The sequence below is a fragment of the Procambarus clarkii genome, chromosome 30 (assembly GCF_040958095.1).
Source record: "Procambarus clarkii isolate CNS0578487 chromosome 30, FALCON_Pclarkii_2.0, whole genome shotgun sequence".
NCBI classification, from domain to species: Eukaryota; Metazoa; Arthropoda; class Malacostraca; order Decapoda; family Cambaridae; genus Procambarus; species Procambarus clarkii.
In genome coordinates, this window is record NC_091179.1 from 5,956,244 (window position 1) to 5,976,284 (window position 20,041).

Consider the following 20,041-nt stretch of genomic DNA (forward strand, 5'->3'; position numbering starts at 1 on the left):
AAGACACAAAGTTTAACTAGGAAGGTGTACTCCGAGGAGGACTGCGGAAAGTTGCCGCAAGAACTTCAGAAATTCTAAAAGTGGGCAAACAAATTGTTGTTTGAATTTAATTTCAACAAATTCAAGGTATTGAAGATGAATTAGTGATAAAGAAGGCCATAACCTCAACACCATAAGGGAATGGTAACTAACGAATCAGAGAGAGGAAAATATCTGAGGTGGAAACAATTTCATCGATAAGACCGGAGGCACACATAAGCAAAATAACATCTGCAGCATACGGGACGCTAGGAAACATTAGAACGTCGTGCAAAAGCCCAAATCAAAACTGTTTTAACTACATTTAGAGCCTTTGCTAGACCAATACTGGAATATGCAGCACCAACCTGCAATCCGTACCTTGTGTAGTATAAAACCAAAATTAAATAAGTTTAAAGGTTTGTAAAAGATTAGTGTCAGAGCTAACCGGATTAAGCTCTGAGGATAGGTTAAGGGAAGTGGACCTCAGGTTACTGTTGAGGAGAGTAGAAACAGAGGGGAAATCATCACAACATATACGATACTGAGGGAAATAGGCAGGGTGAAGAAAGACAACCTTTTTCAATTGAGAAGACAAAAGTGGGTACAATACTTTGATTAGGTTTGGTTAAGGCAATTTATGGTAGAAACATTCCGAAATATTTTATAGATACTTGATTCTAAATTGTATTGTTCGCAATTACGGAAAATACTACTTAATATCCGGATTATCACGAAGGCACCAAGTGCTCGGTTACATAGTAAAGTACAACATTTTCATAAGTCACCTACGGCTTCCACACAGCAAACATAACCTTCCTGACACACTGCAGCCTCACTCACACTTCTCATACGCCAATTCACTACAGTCTATTCGGCAATAATTTATCTTAAGAACTGTCAAACTTGTTGAAGACTTACCTCTGAAAAAATCCTGCGTGAGAAGGTATAAACTAAAGATGTTCTGGATGTGAGAGCGTGTGTGGACGTCTCGCACGGCGACGGTCAACTGAATGAGAAATGAAAGCCTCAGGGCCCATAATTATAGTATCCACGGCTGCCAGAATCCTCCAGTCAGTGATTTCCTTTACTTATGCCGTTACTGTTGCCAATGGTGAAGATTCTTCAGTGAAATATTACATTTACATTTGTTTGAGCCCTGTGAGTCTGTTATTGCTTCAGAGCCTTAACGGCTTTATAATTATAAAAAAAAATTATATCAATTGGTTTGCTTCATAATAACATTGGTAGGAAAGCAGAGTTTGACGTATACCTGGAAGTGAAGGTTATTGAGAGGCTAGTTCGTGTTTGTTCTTCATTGGCCAGAGCAGTGGCAAGGTCCAATCTTGTGTGTGCAACTAAAGCAACATTTATCAGTTGGCGAGGTTCTAAATTGTTATGAGAAGCATTATGCCTCTAAATTCTGTGTTATTCTTTAACAGCAGCTTTTTAGAAGGTAGGGCTGCAAAATATTAATGGAGTATTTTCAAACTTGTTGGGTCAGTCTGGAACCTTTTTATCCTTGCATGCTCAGTCTGGAACCTTTTCATCCTTGCTTGCTCAGTCTAGGACCTTTTCATCCTTGCATGTTCAGTCTGGAACATTTTCATCCTTGTATGATCAGTCTGGCACTTTTTCATCCTTGCATGCTCAGTCTGGAACTTTTTCATCCTTGCATGCTCAGTTCTGGAACATTTTCATCCTTGCATGCTCAGTCTGGAACATTTTCATCCTTGCATGATCAGCCTGGAACATTTTCATCCTAGCATGATCAGTCTGGAACATTTTCATCCTTGCATGATCAGTCTGGAGCATTGATGGGACATTCTCAGCTTTGTAAGGTCAATCTGGAACAGAAGATCATAACCAGCGGTTCGCGCGCCTTCTGCGATATGAGAGGCCTCTGTTGTTTTCCTCTTGAAGAAGCTATGAATTAATCTGGAATGGGTTCTTGCTTTGGTTGTAATGCCATTTTCGAATTGCTTTTCTGCTTCCCTTCTCATTCTGAGGTACTCATTCTTGGCTCTCTGGTACCCCCCACCCCCCCTTTGCTCTCTGCTGTTCCTTGGTTCTTGTAGTTTCCCATGATATTGTGGTGAAGCGCTGTGCTTCCTTATGTCTTTGATAAAAACCCCTCTGTGGGGGTGCGAAAGACCCGATGTGGGGTTAGGTGAGGCCCACTGTGAGGGTTCAAGAGGCCTTCCGAGAAGGGGTGCAAGTGGTCGTTATTGTGGGGGGGGAGGGAGTGCGAGTGCTTGCTCCTTGTGCGAGACATGACAGGTCTCACTGTAAGTGAAAAACTGAAGGCAACAATTAAGAACAGACCCATGAAGAGTGCGACAAACTGTTTTGAGAACCAAGAGGGTGCGTGCTGCAGTAATGGTCAAGACTCCCTACTGGAGCGTTAGTGGAGTATTCTCAACCTTGTAAGGTCAGTCTGGAGCGTTAGTAGATCACCCTCAATCTGGAGGGTCAGTCATTGTAGCGTTAGTGGAGCATTCACAACCTGAAGGGTCAGTCTGGAGCGTTAATGGATCACTCTTTACCTAGAGAGTCAGTCTGGAGCGTTAGTGGATCACTACCAGCCTGGAGGGTCAGTCTGGAACGTTAGTGGAGAACTATCATCCGGGAGGGTCAGTCTGGAGCGTTAGTGGATCACTATCAGCCTGGAAGGTCAGTCTGGAACGTTAGTGGAGAGCTATCATCCGGGAGGGTCAGTCTGGAGCGTTACCAGAGCTCTAGCAACCTCGAGGGTCAGTCTGGAGCGTTAGTGGATCACTCCCAACCTGGAAGGTCAGTCTGGAGCGTTAGTGGAGCTCTAGCAACCTTGAGGGTCAGTCTGGAGCGTTAGTGGATCACTCCCAACCTGGAAGGTCAGTCTGGAGCGTTAGTGGAGCACTATCAACCTGGAGGGTCAGTCTGGAGTGTTACTGGAGCACTAACAACCTTGAGGGTCCAACCCGTTCTCTTAAAAATAACGTCACTTTTCGCTGGTATGCGCGCTATGGCCAAATTTGGACGTAATTTGAAATGAAATCGACACACAAAAGTGACGTACTGTTCCGTTCCGTTACTCGACAAGCTTAGAAAAGGATTCTTTCCTTTAACGTTTTTCATACCATTTTGAAACTTTATGAGATTTCCTGCCCACCTAACCTAACAGAGGACCCTTAACTTACTGTTTTTGAAAAAAAGTCCCAAATTTATATTAATTTTTTTTTCATTTTCAATTTAAGTCCATATTCGGCCATACGGGCAAACGGCCAAAAGCGACGTTCTTTTTAAGAGGACAGGTTGAGGGTCAGTCATTGGAGCGTTAGTGGAGCACTTTCAACCTGGAGGGTCAGTCTGGAGCGTTAATGGAGCACTATCAACCTGGAGTGTCAGTCTGCAACATTACTGGAGCACTAGCAACCTGGAGTGTCAGTCTGCAACATTACTGGAGCACTAGCAACCTGGAGTTTCAGTCTGCAACATTACTGGAGCACTAGCAACCTGGAGGGTCAGTCTGCAACATTACTGGAGCACTAGACATAACTACACAAGAGGCCAAACACACTTCCCTGTGGTATGCTTCCCAGTGCCTGAGAGCCCGAGATGTTCAGTGCCTGAGAGCCCGAGATGCCCAGTGCCTGAGAGCCCGAGATGCCCAATGCCTGGGAGCCCGAGATGCCTAATGCCTGAGAGTCCGAGATGCTCAGTGCCAGAGATGTTCAGTGCCAGAGAGCCCGAAATGCCCAGTGCCTGAGAGCCTGAGAGCCTGAGATGCCCAGTGCCTGAGAGCCCGAGATGCCCAGTGCCTGAGATGCCCAGTGCCTGAGAGCCCGAGATGCCCAGTGCCTGAGAGCCTGAGATGCCCAGTGCCTGCCACTGCCTCAGTAGTCTGTGGTCCCGTGGAGTAGTAGAATGTTCCTAGTGCGTGACTGAACAGAATATTAGTAAGAGCAGGGCAGATGAGGGAGGTGAGCAGGGGGAGGACAATGTGAACAATGAGGAATATGAGAGATGAGAGGAGAGTCCGGTTGTTGTGACGGACGACAATAGTGAGGGTGAGGTGTGTGTGACAGTGCCTCCAACACCAGTTTTTCCCGTCACTCACACTGGAACATTGTGGACAGGACGAGCTTGAAGGAATTCTTGGAGGGAGGGAATTAGCAAGGGAAAGTGCCAAGCCATTACGACTATTGAACACTTGGAAGGGGTCAGGATAGGACCTTGAGATGGGACAGGGAGAAGGAATGATGCCCAATTACTTGGACGGTAGGGGATTATACGGCGACCTGCGTGAATCGAGACAGTCGCTCTACCGTCCACTCCAAGTAGTTGGACAGGTAGAGAAGTTTAACATTTCACGTCTATGTAGTCTGTCAGTCACAGACCATTATCAAGTCAACCATATGACTTGATAATGGTCCAGGACCGACCGAAACGTCGTCGTTTCTTCATCTTCTGGTGTGTTGTTTGTGATCCCCATGAAAGCACAGGACCACTGATCGTCATGCAAGCACACAGGACCACTGATCGTCATGCAAGCACACAGGACCACTGATCGTCATGCAAGCACACAGGACCACTGATCGTCATGCAAGCACACAGGACCACTGATCGTCATGCAAGCACACAGGACCACTGATCGTCATGCAAGCACACAGGACCACTGATCGCCAAGCAAGCACACAGGACCACTGATCGCCAAGCAAGCACACAGGACCACTGATCGTCATGCAAGCACACAGGACCACTGATCGCCAAGCAAGCACACAGGACCACTGATCGTCATGCAAGCACACAGGACCACTGATCGTCATGCAAGCACACAGTACCACTGATCGTCATGCAAGCACACAGGACCACTGATCGTCATGCAAGCACACAGGACCACTGATCGCCAAGCAAGCACACAGGACCACTGATCGCCAAGCAAGCACACAGGACCACCGATCGTCATGCAAGCACACAGGACCACTGATCGCCAAGCAAGCACACAGGACCACTGATCGTCATGCAAGCACACAGGACCACTGATCGTCATGCAAGCACACAGGACCACTGATCGTCATGCAAGCACACAGGACCACTGATCGCCATGCAAGCACACAGTACCACTGATCGTCATGCAAGCACACAGGACCACTGATCGTCATGCAAGCACACAGGACCACTGATCGTCATGCAAGCACACAGGACCACTGATCGCCAAGCAAGCACACAGGACCACTGATCGCCAAGCAAGCACACAGGACCACTGATCGTCATGCAAGCACACAGGACCACTGATCGCCAAGCAAGCACACAGGACCACTGATCGTCATGCAAGCACACAGGACCACTGATCGTCATGCAAGCACACAGTACCACTGATCGTCATGCAAGCACACAGGACCACTGATCGTCATGCAAGCACACAGGACCACTGATCGCCAAGCAAGCACACAGGACCACTGATCGCCAAGCAAGCACACAGGACCACCGATCGTCATGCAAGCACACAGGACCACTGATCGCCAAGCAAGCACACAGGACCACTGATCGTCATGCAAGCACACAGGACCACTGATCGTCATGCAAGCACACAGGACCACTGATCGTCATGCAAGCACACAGGACCACTGATCGTCATGCAAGCACACAGTACCACTGATCGTCATGCAAGCACATAGGACCACTGATCGTCATGCAAGCACACAGTACCACTGATCGTCATGCAAGCACACAGGACCACTGATCGTCATGCAAGCACACAGGACCACTGATCGCCAAGCAAGCACACAGGACCACTGATCGTCATGCAAGCACACAGGACCACTGATCGCCAAGCAAGCACACAGGACCACTGATCGTCATGCAAGCACACAGGACCACTGATCGTCATGCAAGCACACAGGACCACTGATCGCCAAGCAAGCACACAGGACCACTAATCGCCAAGCAAGCACACAGGACCACTGATCGTCATGCAAGCACACAGGACCACTGATCGTCATGCAAGCACACAGGACCACTGATCGCCATGCAAGCACACAGGACCACTGATCGCCATGCAAGCACACAGGACCACTGATCGCCATGCAAGCACACAGGACCACTGATCGCCATGCAAGCACACAGGACCACTGATCGCCATGCAAGCACACAGGACCACTGATCGCCATGCAAGCACACAGGACCACTGATCGCCAAGCAAGCACACAGGACCACTGATCGCCAAGCAAGCACACAGGACCACTGGTCGCCATGCAAGCACACAGAACCACTGATCGCCAAGCAAGCACACAGGACCACTGATCACCAAGCAAGCACACAGGACCACTGATCGCCAAGCAAGCACATAGGACCACTGATCGCCAAGCAAGCACACAGGACCACTGATCGCCAAGCAAGCACACAGGACCACTGATCGCCAAGCAAGCACACAGGACCACTGATCGTCAAGCAAGCACACAGGACCACTGATCGCCATGCAAGCACACAGGACCACTGATCGCCAAGCAAGCACACAGGACCACTGATCGTCATGCAAGCACACAGGATCACACATTGTCGAGCCAACTCACCGGACCTCTCGTCACCAACTCACACAAAATTTATTTAAAGATTCCTTTCGTGATTTTCATAGAATTTGATCAGGTTTGTCCAATCTTATTTTGTATTAAATGTTAGCATTTTTAATGTGTTCGTCGAGAGATAGTCAATCGACGTGTATCTTGAATATTTACTTGATAATGTTATAGAAAAGTTCGTTAAAAATGAAAACCTAACTTTACATTACTTGACGTGAGATGATTTCGGGGCTTAGCGTCCCCGTGGACCGGTCGTCGACCTTTGGCATAGAAGGTCGTGTATTGAGGACATTGGAATGTTGGTTGTCTGGAAGCATACAGGTGTAGTTCTTAACGCAAATGCGGCAGCTTGGTTACACGTTACATGTCGTGTGGTGCAATATCTTGAGGTTATCTTGAGATGATTTCGGGGCTTTAGTGTCCCGCGACCCGGTCCTCGACCAGGCCTCCACCCCCAGGAAGCAGCCCATGACAGCTGACTAACACCCAGGTACCTATTTTACTGCTAGGTAACAGGGGCATAGGGTGAAAGAAACTCTGCCCATTGTTTCTCGCCGGCGCCCGGGATCGAACCCGGGACCACAGGATCACAAGTCCAGTGTGCTGTCCGCTCGGCCGACCGGCTCCCCGTCTGCAAAGGTCTGTTTTTTGGACCATGGGTCAGCTTTTGGGACCACGGTCAGTTTTTGGTACCAAGGGTCTGGACTTGTGATCCTGTGGTCCCGGGTTCGATCTCGGGCGCCGGCGAGAAACACTGGGCAGAGTTTCTTTCACCCTATGCCCCTGTTACCTAGCAGTAAAATAGGTACCTGGGTGTTAGTCAGCTGTCATGGGCTGCTTCCTGGGGGGTGGAGGCCTGGTCGAGGACCGGGCCGCGGGGACACTAAAGCCCCGAAATCATCTCAAGATAACCTCAAGATATGGGTCAGCTTTTGGGACCATGGGTCAGCTTTTGGGACCATGGGTCAGCTTTTGGGACCATGGGTCAGCTTTTGGGACCATGCGTCAGCTTTTGGGACCATGGGTCAGCTTTTGGGACCATGGGTCAGCTTTTGGGACCATGGGTCAGCTTTTGGGACCAGGGGGTCTGTTTTAGGGACCAAGGGTCAACTTTTGGGACTATAAGTCTATTTTTGGGAAAAGGGATCAGAGTTTGGGATCATAGGCCAGCTTTGGGGAATAAGGGTCTCTTTTTGGGACCAAAGGTCAGCTATTGGGACCACGAGTCTGTTTTTGGGAAAGGGGAACAGGTTTTGGGACCATGGGTCTGTTTTTTGGACCAGAAAGTAACAACAATCTTCATAGGAACTTACAACAAGAATAGATCGACAGGATTACAAGCGGACTTCTAACGTTCACTGGTGAAAGTACAACACTGGGCAAAAAAAAAAAAATCCAGACCTACGTCAACTATCATACTAGGAATGGTTGAGGGCTAACAACACTGCAAACCAGAGATGACAGCGCTTAGCTCATCGAAATGTTTAATAAAATACTGAACAATTTGGAGGATGTTGATCCAGACAATGTCTTCTAAAGGTCAGATGTAACACAAGCAAGGAGCAACAGTTTCAAGAAGCCAGAATATTGAAATGAAAACGAGACACATTTTTTCCCTACAGGGTTATAAACCCATGGAACTGCCTACCCCCGAAGCCGTTCAGGCTTAAAGTCTGCTGAACTTTAAAATTCAGTTGAAAAAATCATTAAGACGAATGGGGGATCTTTGACAAGCTGCCTGCTTCTTGTTATCGTCGATGCCACTATAGTGTTAGTGGCCTCTCTGATAAACGCCGGTAAATTCACGTAAAATTGGTCTAACAAATATCAAATGACTTATAATTCTGATAAATGCTAATTAATTCTGACTGGAAATATAAATGGTAAAGCACGCTATTCGATGAGCAACATAGATTTACCAAAAAAGTAAACAAAGATAGTCACCTGGGTTCGTCTGTGGCAAATATCGACACATTTCAAAGTTATCTTTTTGTCATTTCCTGTTTACAAGGTAGTGCTCTTGATACAATCATCACACTTCAAGATGTTCATCTAAGAAATTCGGAGAAACTTGGGCTATATTCCTTCACTGACTCAAAATGAAATTAAAGATTCGACCAACAGAAGCAGAGTGTCATGCATTTTGCAACCCGTCTTTATTGTTCATTCAAAATTGGAATTTTCTCATATATATATATATATATATATATATATATATATATATATATATATATATATATATATATATATATATATATATATATATATATATGCGAACAAGCCTGAATGGTCCCCAGGACGATATGCAACTGAAAACTCACACCCAGATGTGACTCGAACCCATACTGCCAGGAGCAACGCAACTGGTATGTACAGGGATGCCTTAATCCGCTTGACCATCACGACCGGACATAAGGAAGTGATAGCCGAAGCTATTTGAACCACTTCCCCGCCGGCACTCGGATGGTAATCTTGGGCATAGCATTTTATCAAATCACCTCATTCTTTGATATATATATTGGTGTATACTGGCAGCAGGTTTTCTTTCAAACATGTTTCATTGAATATGACCGCATATTCTGTATTTATTATTTTCTGGTTTAGGGCTTCTATCCCTCTAACTATTTTCTTAGCATCAGGGCTTAATTGAAATAGGAGTTCTCCAAAACTCATTTTCGTACTTTTAAGGTGAAGAAAAGAAGTGATTTACTATAGAGTGTATTACACTTATTTGTATAATTTGCACGACGTTTCGAACCTCCATGGTTCATTCTCAAGTGAACAGATCTTACAATACTAGTTGATTTTATACCCGCATTAGGTCAGGTGATAATACAATGAAGGTGAAAACATGGGGGGATACATAAGGGATAAACATAGGGGCTGCAGAAGGCTTATTGGCCCATACGAGGCATCTCCTATCTAAACACAAAGATTAATCCAGTGTAATTGGCCTGTTATGTTGGACATTGTCTTCTGTGTTGGCATCGATATGTTCTTGTCTTGTCCTTACTCTCATGGTGGCTAGAGTAAATAGTTCCGTGATTTGGGTGTTCATGGTAGGTCGCTCTATTCTTATGTGAATTGCCTCAAGAATTTGTAGTCTTCTTGAATCTTGGGTTTTGTCTATTATGCAAGTATTCTTGTTCAACATTTCTCTTGTTAGAGGAATGTCATGGGCTTGTCTCATGTGATTCCTAGGGGCACCAGATTGAAGATGGCATGTCAAACGCCTCGTCAGCTTGGTCGACGTCATACCTATGTACTTACATTGAAGGTTACATCCTTCGTGGGGGCAAGTGTACATGTATACAACGCTTGACTGCTGTAGAGGGTTCTCCGTCGGCTTCGGGCTGTTTTTGATAAGGAGTTCGGAAGTCTTCTTGGTTTTGTAGAATATTATCAGGTTTATGTTTTGGTTAGGAGTAGTGCTTTTTACTCCTTTACGGATTATTTCTTTCATTATTCTTTCCTCTTTTATATGTTCACTGTGCATGGTTGATTTGTAATATAATTTTATTGGGGGTGTTGTGGTTTCTGTTCTAGGTTCTGAATTATACCAACGGTCCAAGTGTCTTCTTATAGCAGCGTTTATTTCCGCGTTGCTATATCCGTTGTTCACCAATACCTGAGTTATTTTTTCAAACTCTCTACTCACGTTGCTCCATTCAGAGCAGTGGGTAAGCGCTCGACGAATATAAGCATTGAGTCCACAAGGAGACATGTATTTACAAATAGACGGAGTAGCAATGGGCTCCCCCTTAGGAGTTTTATTTGCTAATTTTTATATGGGAACCATCGAAGATAGGGTCTTCAGTAGCAGACAAAAACCAACTGTATACTGCCGTTATGTAGATGACATATTCGTAATAGTAAAAGACTCAGATGAACTAATTGACCTAAAAAGACACCTAGAGAGAGAGTCAGTACTCCGATTTACACATGAAAATAGTGAAAATAACAGTCTGCCATTCTTGGATGTACTAATAACAAAAACAGGAACCTCTTTAAGCACCAACGTATATACCAAGCCCACCAACATAGGATTATGCCTGAACGGTAGAAGTGAGTGCCCCCAAAGATACAAAGCCAGTGTTCTCAATGCTTATATTCGTCGAGCGCTTACCCACTGCTCTGAATGGAGCAACGTGAGTAGAGAGTTTGAAAGAGTAACTCAGGTATTGGTGAACAACGGATATAGCAACGCGGAAATAAACGCTGCTATAAGAAGACACTTGGACCGTTGGTATAATTCAGAACCTAGAACAGAAACCACAACACCCCCAATAAAATTATATTACAAATCAACCATGCACAGTGAACATATAAAAGAGGAAAGAATAATGAAAGAAATAATCCGTAAAGGAGTAAAAAGCACTACTCCTAACCAAAACATAAACCTGATAATATTCTACAAAACCAAGAAGACTTCCGAACTCCTTATCAAAAACAGCCCGAAGCCGACGGAGAACCCTCTACAGCAGTCAAGCGTTGTATACATGTACACTTGCCCCCACGAAGGATGTAACCTTCAATGTAAGTACATAGGTATGACGTCGACCAAGCTGACGAGGCGTTTGACATGCCATCTTCAATCTGGTGCCCCTAGGAATCACATGAGACAAGCCCATGACATTCCTCTAACAAGAGAAATGTTGAACAAGAATACTTGCATAATAGACAAAACCCAAGATTCAAGAAGACTACAAATTCTTGAGGCAATTCACATAAGAATAGAGCGACCTACCATGAACACCCAAATCACGGAACTATTTACTCTAGCCACCATGAGAGTAAGGACAAGACAAGAACATATCGATGCCAACACAACACATTGGCCTGTTATGTTGGACATAACAGGCCAACACAGTTGGCCTGTTATGTCCAACATAACAGGCCAATTACACTGGATTAATCTTTGTGTTTAGATAGGAGATGCCTCGTATGGGCCAATAAGACTTCTGCAGCCCCTATGTTTATCCCTTATGTATCCCCCCATGTTTTCACCTTCATTGTATTATCACCTGACCTAATGCGGGTATAAAATCAACTAGTATTGTAAGATCTGTTCACTTGAGAATGAACCATGGAGGTTCGAAACGTCGTGCAAATTATACAAATAAGTGTAATACACTCTATAGTAAATCACTTCTTTTCTTCACCTTAAAAGTACGAAAATGAGTTTTGGAGAACTCCTATTTCAATTAAGCCCTGATGCTAAGAAAATAGTTAGAGGGATAGAAGCCCTAAACCAGAAAATAATAAATACAGAATATGCGGTCATATTCAATGAAACATATATATATATATATATATATATATATATATATATATATATATATATATATATATATATATATATATATATATATATATATATATATGGTGAAGGAAATGGTGAACCCTGTTCTTGGCCCAGCTGCAGAAGCGCTCCTGACAGAAATCACAACGTTTGTCAACAACTGCCTCGCCGGGTTAATCCCTGATGAAATCAAACCATTCTTCTTTGGTGCATCCCTATGTGCCCTGTAAAAAAAGGGGGGGAAGGGATCAGACCCATTGCCGTTGGTAATACCCTTCGCCGCCTATTTGCAAGGGCTGCTGTCAGAGTATCCGAATGGAAGCAGCCACCATGCTGCAACCCAACCAGCTGGGGTTTGGAGTCCCCCAAGGCTGTGAAGCAGCGGCTCATGCTGCACGAGCCTACATTAGCTCTCTTACTGAAGACCAGGCAGTAGTAAAATTAGATTTTAAAAACGCTTTCAACTCGGTCAAAAGGGAAGCAATCCTCACTGCAGTCCAGGAACATTGCCCAAGCATTCTCCCGTTTGTGTCAGCAGGCTACAGCAAAGACTCAACCCTCCTGTTTGGCAAACATGAAGTCACCTCAGCAGAGGGAATTCAACAGGGAGACCCACTTGCACCGTTCCTCTTTTGCATAGCGGTTCGAGAAATTACAACCAGACTGTCCAGTGAGCTCAACATCTGGTTCCTGGATGATGGCACTCTGGCAGGCACACAAGATTCCCTGCTGGAAGACCTACAGCTGGTGAAGACACGGGGGGAGTCCATGGGTCTCGTTCTTAACCCCTCCAAGTGCGAAATTATTGCATCCAGTGAAGTAATTATGAGAGCAGTGAAATCAGTTTTACCAGAAGCCTCATTCGTTAAACCTACCGACAGCACACTACTCGGAGCACCTCTGGGCCACAATGCCATTGCTGCAGTCCTTGACGAAAAGTTTAGAGACCTAAAGAGGATGGAAAAGAGAATTGGGGACTTGGACTCCCACGATGCCCTCTACCTTCTCACAAAGTGCCTTACCTTGCCCAGGCTAACATACTTCTTAAGGTGTGCACCAACTTTTGGCAACCCACTTCTACATCAATATGATGAGCTCCTCAGGTCAATATTCAGGAAGGCGCTCAACCTAGATTTAGATGACAGTCAGTGGGACCAAGCAACACTACCAGTGAGATTTGGAGGGATAGGCATACGAAAGGCAACTGAGGTAGCACTTCCAGCATTCTTATCCTCATGTACAGCAGCCAACGAATTGGTAGGGCAGATCCTACCAGAGCGGATGAGAGAGACAGCGGGAACTCATGATCAAACGTTCATCGAAGCAGCCAGACAATGGGACACCATTGCACACCCTCAACCCCGACCACAAGTCCCAAAAGACCACAAGCAGGCCCACTGGGATAGCCCCATAATGGAAAAGACTGTCTCAGCAATGATTGACAACGCTGATGCTGAAAACAAAGCCCGCCTCCTAGCGGTAACAGCACCCCACGCCGAGGATTTTTTATTTGCTGTGCCCAATGCAGCCCTGGGAACTCGCCTCAGTCATGACGCTCTCCGCATTGGAGTTGCCCTTCGCCTTGCCGCCCCCATCCTCACCGAACATAGGTGCATCTGCGGAACTGCGATGGCAGACCAATATGGTCGTCATGGTCTGGTATGTCGTAAATCACAGGGTAAAATTGCAAGACATGAAGAAGTCAACGACATCATCAAGAGGAGCCTCGCCACAGCCCGCTGCCCGGCACAAAGAGAACCACACTTATCCAGACCTAACGACCCTCAGAAGCGCCCTGATGGGGTCACCTTGCTACCTTGGAAGGATGGTAAGCAAGTGGTATGGGACTACACGTGCACTACCACACTGGCCAGTACCTACCTCCACTACAGCACACGTGAAAGCGGTGGTGCTGCTTCTTTCAGGGAATCCCAGAAAATTATTAAATACAGAGGTCTAGCACACTGCTACAGCTTTGTTCCGATCGGCTCGGAGACCCTCGGTTCGTGGGGAAAATGTGCATTGAAGTTCCTGAAGGAATTGGGGGACAAATTGATCAGCGCTACAAAAGACCAGAGAGCAAAAAGTTTCTTGTTCCAGCGCCTCAGTGTTGCGATTCAGAGGGGAAATGCCTGTTGCGTCTTGGGCACTAGTCCAACTTCAGAGGAATTCGAAGAAGTGTTTGACTTGCAACAATGATTGAACCCGTCTGTGACATTCATCAATGATTCCCATTGTTGTGTTTTTCAAGAGATCAATAACCTTTAATCACCTTTTTGCATTATTATTTTTGTATCAACCCATGTATATCTTGTAACCATCAAATGCATAATAAAGCACAAAAAATAAAAAAGGAAGGGGGTGGTAGGAGAAAAGCACACAGAAACTGTATTGGAGGGGATCTAAACATTCCCTCTAATGCATTATGCGTGGTTTCCTCCGAGGCTATGGGTCCCCCTTCTTCCAGCTAGAGGTGGTACTCCCTTCCATATATTAAAAAAAAAAAAAAATATATATATATATATATATATATATATATATATATATATATATATATATATATATATATATATATATATATATATATATATATAAATATATATATATATATATATATATATATATATATTAGTATATTTTGGTAGCAGTCTTTCCTGTAGACATATATTATTAAATATGACCGAAAAAGTAAGATTAATAATTCTAACACGAATTTTCTCAATCTTTCGTACATTTCTTTTCACTGTTGGAGGTAAATTAAAAATCAATTCTCCAAAATTCATTTTTATTTCTAGTCTGACGCGACACAAGCGCGTTTCGTAAAACTTATTACATTTTCAAAGACTTTAGTTCACAAATACACAACTGAATAGAACTTATGCATCTCCGATTTTATATCTACATTTGAGTGAGGTGGAAGGGGTGATGTGGCATTAACACAAGACAGAACAAGATGTGGCATTAATAGGGTATTAATTTCATCAACACAAGACAGAACAAGAAGTGGTATTAATAGGGTATTAATTTCATCAACACAAGACAGAACACGAAACAATGGATATTGAATAGAAGTGTTTGTAGAAAGCCTATTGGTCCATATTTCTTGGTGCTTCTATATTGGAGCATTATTGGAGCACCTATTAATACCACATTTTGTTCTGTCTTGTGTTAATGCCACATCACCCCTTCCACCTCACTCAAATGTAGATATAAAATCGGAGATACGTAAGTTCTATTCAGTTGTGTATTTGTGAACTAAAGTCACAGATCTATTTATGTAGATCTATATCTACATAAATAAAAATGAAAATGTTCGTTTGTGCATAACCGCTAATCTCCGAAAGTTCTTCACCGATTGCTTTGAAATTTTCACACAACGTTCCATTCGCATCCGAGCAGGTTTTTATATACATACTATATAGATGTCACGTCTGTAACGGAAAAAAAAACATGCTTTTCTGAAAGATTGTGTTGTTCATGAGTTTTGAATGTGAGGGAAATCTTTGAAACCTCTTTACCGATTGCTTTGAAATTTTGACACAACGTTGCATTCGAATAGGCGCGTCTTTTTATATATCTACTATATGCATGCCTCACCTGTGACAGGAAAAAACATGCTTTTCTGGAAAAAAGTGCCATCTGTTGGACGTAAGAGCAACACACTGTGTAATCTCCGAAAGTTCTTCACCGATTGCTTTGAAATTTTGACTCAACGTTGCATTCGAATAGGAGCGTATTTTAATATACCTACTATATAGATTCTATCCCTGTGACAGGTAATAAAAAAACATGCGTTTTTGAAAAATAGGGCCATCTGTTGCACATAATAGCAACATGCACGCTATTCTAAATATGTCACGAATTTCATTTCGATGTTTCCGATTGCATTGATAAATTTTATTTTCATAGATTTCGATTTATTTTATTTTTTATTCAATTATTTTGTGTGACATTGTGTTGGAATTGAGCTGTGTTGTTTACCATACCGTTCGTTTCGTAAGTGCAGGTATAGATGCCACACCTGTGACAGGTAAAACTATGTTTTTTTCTTGAAAAACAGCGCCATCTGTTGCATGTAAGAGCAACACACATGCTATACTAAATATGTTACAATTCCATTGCAATGTTTCTGATTACATTGATAATTTGAATTTTTATATATTTTGATTCATTTTCATTTTGATTTAATTATTTTGTGAGAATTGCGTTTGAATTGAGCTGTGTTGTTTACCAGACCGTTCATTTTGTGAGTATAGTTTATTTTTTTATTTTTTCATATTTTCATTTAATTTTTTAACTGCTTTTCTTATATTTCAGTGATGGGAACATCAGATCACTTGATGTTCCCAATTTTCGGATGGGAACATCAGAACATTTGGGAAGGCATCGGACGAGGGAGTGGGGAATGGTGGGGATGATGAGGGAACGGACATGGGAGATGGTGGGGAGGACGAGCGGACAAGGGAGGGAGTAATGGTGAGTAAGGACGAGGGGACGGGGGAGTTTGGGATGGTAGGGGCGTGGGGATGGGGGAATGGAGAATGGTGGAGAGGACAAAGAGACAGGGGAATGGGGCATGGTGGGAAGGAAGAGGGGATGGTAGAGTGGAGAATGGTTGGGAGGCCGAGGAGACAGGTGTGCGGGGGGGGGGAGAATGGTGGGGAGGACTGGGGGACAGGGAAGGTTGCTGTGGCTCAGTACCCGGCCACACGTGAGCTACAGCAACGTGTGGCCGGGTACTGCTAGTTATTATATATTAGCATACTGTTCATATTTAGGCATCGGTTAGGTTACGTTAGGTGTTTAGGTTCTGTCATGTTCACAGAAAATGGTACCATCCGTTTTCTATGTGCGGCGGCTGGGACGCCAGAGAGAGAGGAAGGTAAACAATAGAGCGTACAGGGCGCCCGCCAAGCTTGGTAGCTACTAGTCATGTAATCATATTAAGTATTAAAGTCAGTAACCAAGTCATGACTTTACATCAACCCTACAACCAAGACTTCCTCAGTAACACACAAACACCACATTGGCGACGAGGATGAACTGTGAACGCAGGTATTTGTTCAGTTTCAAACACAAGGGAGAAGCATGCTGCCTGGAGGAGGAAGAGAAGCTGTGAGCGCCATACCCGATGCTGTATGCTAACCGATGCTGTGTGCTAACCAATGCTGTGTGCTAAACGATGCTGTGTGCTAAACGATGCTGTGTGCTAACCGATGCTGTGTGCTACCCAAGCTGTGTGCTACCCAAGCTGTGCTGAAGAAACTGTACTGAGGAATCTGCCGACGTTGTGTACGAAACAACGCTTTGATGTGTACAAAACCTGATGTTTTGGTTACGAAACGACGCTTCGTGCTACAAAATTCATCACACTGAATTGACTACTGTACCAACTGCTGCACCAACTGCTGCACCAACTGCTGTACCAACTGCTGCTGTACCAACTGCTGTGCCAACTGCTGTGCTGCTGCTGTGAGTAGGAACAACACATGTACACAAGGGCTAGGTAAGAAGTCAGTTGCTGCTATATTGTGCACTGTTGTGAACTTTTGCATTAAAATGCTTGTGTGCTTTGCAAAATTAAAGTAATTACTGTGAATTCTTGACTAACATATACAGTGCAGTAAGTGTTTAATATTCTGAGGAACATTTAAGTGATAAGTTACATTTATTCAGTAAAAAATGGCAAATATACCTCAGTTTCCTGCATTTGATCCTGACTGTGACCAGACAAACCTGTCACAGAGGTGGGTCAAATGGCTTAAAAGGTTTGAAAATTTGTTGATAGTTTCTGACATCAAAAGTGCTGAAAGAAAGCGTGCCTTTCTACTTCATTATGCAGGTGATCGAGTTTGTGACATCTTTGACACACTGAAAGACACTGGTGGTGCCAAAGATTATGACACTGCCAAAGCCAAACTAACAGAGCATTTCAAACCAAGGCAAAATACTGCAATGGAAATTATGCATTTCAGGAGAGCAAAACAACTCTCTAATGAAACTGTGGATCAATACCACACACGTCTGCAGGGTTTAGCAGCCCATTGTGAGTTTGCTGATGTTGACAAAGAAATCAAACAACAAATAATTGAATCATGCACATCTACACGTCTTCGTCGAAGAGCTCTAGAACTTGTTGATGATGACAGTTCTCTTACCAAGATACTGGATATGGCTCGTCGAATGGAAGATGCTGCACGTGATGCTCGTGTCATGGAGTGCAGTGCTAATAACGGTTCTGCCACTGTTACTAACAGTGATGAGGTACGTAAGGTTCAGGGAGGACACCGTGATCAAAGAAGATATCATGGCAAACCTAACAGTAAATTTAGCCGAGAACCACGTCACAACTGGGGTCAAGGAACAAGGCTCAAGCAGTCACAACGACCCACATCAGAGGGTGTCAACAATAAATGTTACAATTGTGGAGGAGACTACCCACACCAAGATAATGTTTGTCCTGCTCAAGGTAAGAAGTGCTATGAGTGTGGAAAACTAGGTCATTTTGGTGCTATGTGTCGTTCTGCACTAAAGAAACCACAGTCAATGAATAAAAGCTCTGTACGAGGATCAGGTCATAGGGGTCGAGGTGGTAAACACAATATTGCACCTCAAATCAAGAATGTTAACAATGTACAAGACAACATTTCATTACAACCAGTCTCAGATGACAGTGAATGTGATTATACTTATGGAGTACAAGCAATCACAGAATGGAATGATCTTCCAAACAACCCAGAGACATGTGTATACATTGCTGGTATTTGTCTCAAAGTTCTCATTGACACTGGATCAAACATTGATACCATTGCTGAGTGCCACTATGAGAAATTTAAAAAACAGTTCCCAAAGCTTGAGAACTATAATGGCAAAGCCACTGCCTATGCTTCAAAGGTAGCCTTGCCAGTGATTGGAACTTTCACTGCAGAGATTAAGTCAAAGAATGCAATGCTCATTACTACATTCCATGTTGTTAGGAATGCAAAGGAGTCTTTACTCAGTTACAAGACTTCAACCAAATTGGGGCTACTTCAGCTTTCTAATGCTGTAGCAGTGGAATCTGCAAACAATGTTGATGGTATTGTTGCTGAATTTTCTGATCGATTTAAATCCATAGGTTGTTATACTGATAGCAAAGTACATCTGCATATCAACCCAGATGTAATTCCAGTTGCCCAACCACATCGCCGACAACCATTCCATACTCGCAAGAAAGTTGATGCCGAACTGGATAGGCTGATGGAACTAGATATCATTGAACCAGTAACAGGCCCAACACCATGGGTAAGCCCAATTGTCACTCCACCAAAGCCGAAGAATCCAGATGAGATACGCATTTGTGTGGACATGCGTGTTCCCAACAAGGCAATAATGCGTGAACGCCATCCTACACCGACTGTAGATGATATGATCTACCGCTTGAATGGTGCAACTGTATTCAGCAAGTTAGATTTAAACAAGGGCTATCATCAGCTTGAACTTGATGAGGAGAGTCGATTCATCACAACGTTTACGACACATCGAGGTCTGTATAGGTACAAGCGCCTGAGTTTTGGTATCAACAGTGCTGCCGAGGTATTCCAGCACATCATCAGCCAGGTATTGCAAGACATACCTAATGCTGACAACATGTCTGATGACATCATTGTTTATGGCCGTACCCAAGCTGAACACGACAAAGCTCTTCGTGCAACATTGCAACGCTTACGAGAAAAGAATCTGACGTTAAGCCGAGCAAAGTGTGAGTTCAATCAACATAAAATTGAATTCTTTGGACATGTACTTAGTGACAAAGGTCTGTCTCCAGATCCTAAGAAAGTTGCAGATATCAAGAATGCTGCACCTCCTTCAACGTCCACTGAAGTACATAGTTTTCTGGGAATGGCAAACTACTGTTCTCGCTTCATTCCAGATTTTGCTACCATTACAAAGCCTCTACGTGAGCTCCTGAAGAAAAACGCATCATGGTACTGGAGCGATATCGAGCAAAATGCATTTGATGCTGTGAAAGATGCACTAGTAGAGAATGCGACTGCTGCATACTTTGATCCATCAATGGACACTGAGTTAACGGTGGATGCTAGTCCTGTTGGATTAGGTGCTGTTTTAGCCCAACACAAACCTGGTCAACCAGATTCCAGAGTAGTAATTGCCTACGCCA

At 44.0% G+C, this 20,041-nt stretch overlaps 1 protein-coding gene across 1 annotated transcript in view; it reads right to left on the minus strand.

Moving 5' to 3' along the window:
- The window catches only part of LOC123752354 (uncharacterized), a 133,023-nt gene extending 131,996 nt beyond the window's left edge, over window positions 1–1,027 (minus strand). Inside the window, exon 1 of the mRNA XM_069333851.1 lies at window positions 940–1,027. The gene's annotated coding sequence lies outside the window, so the exon portion shown is untranslated. The remainder of the gene's footprint in view (window positions 1–939) is intronic.
- Between the last annotated feature and the right edge of the window lie 19,014 nt (window positions 1,028–20,041).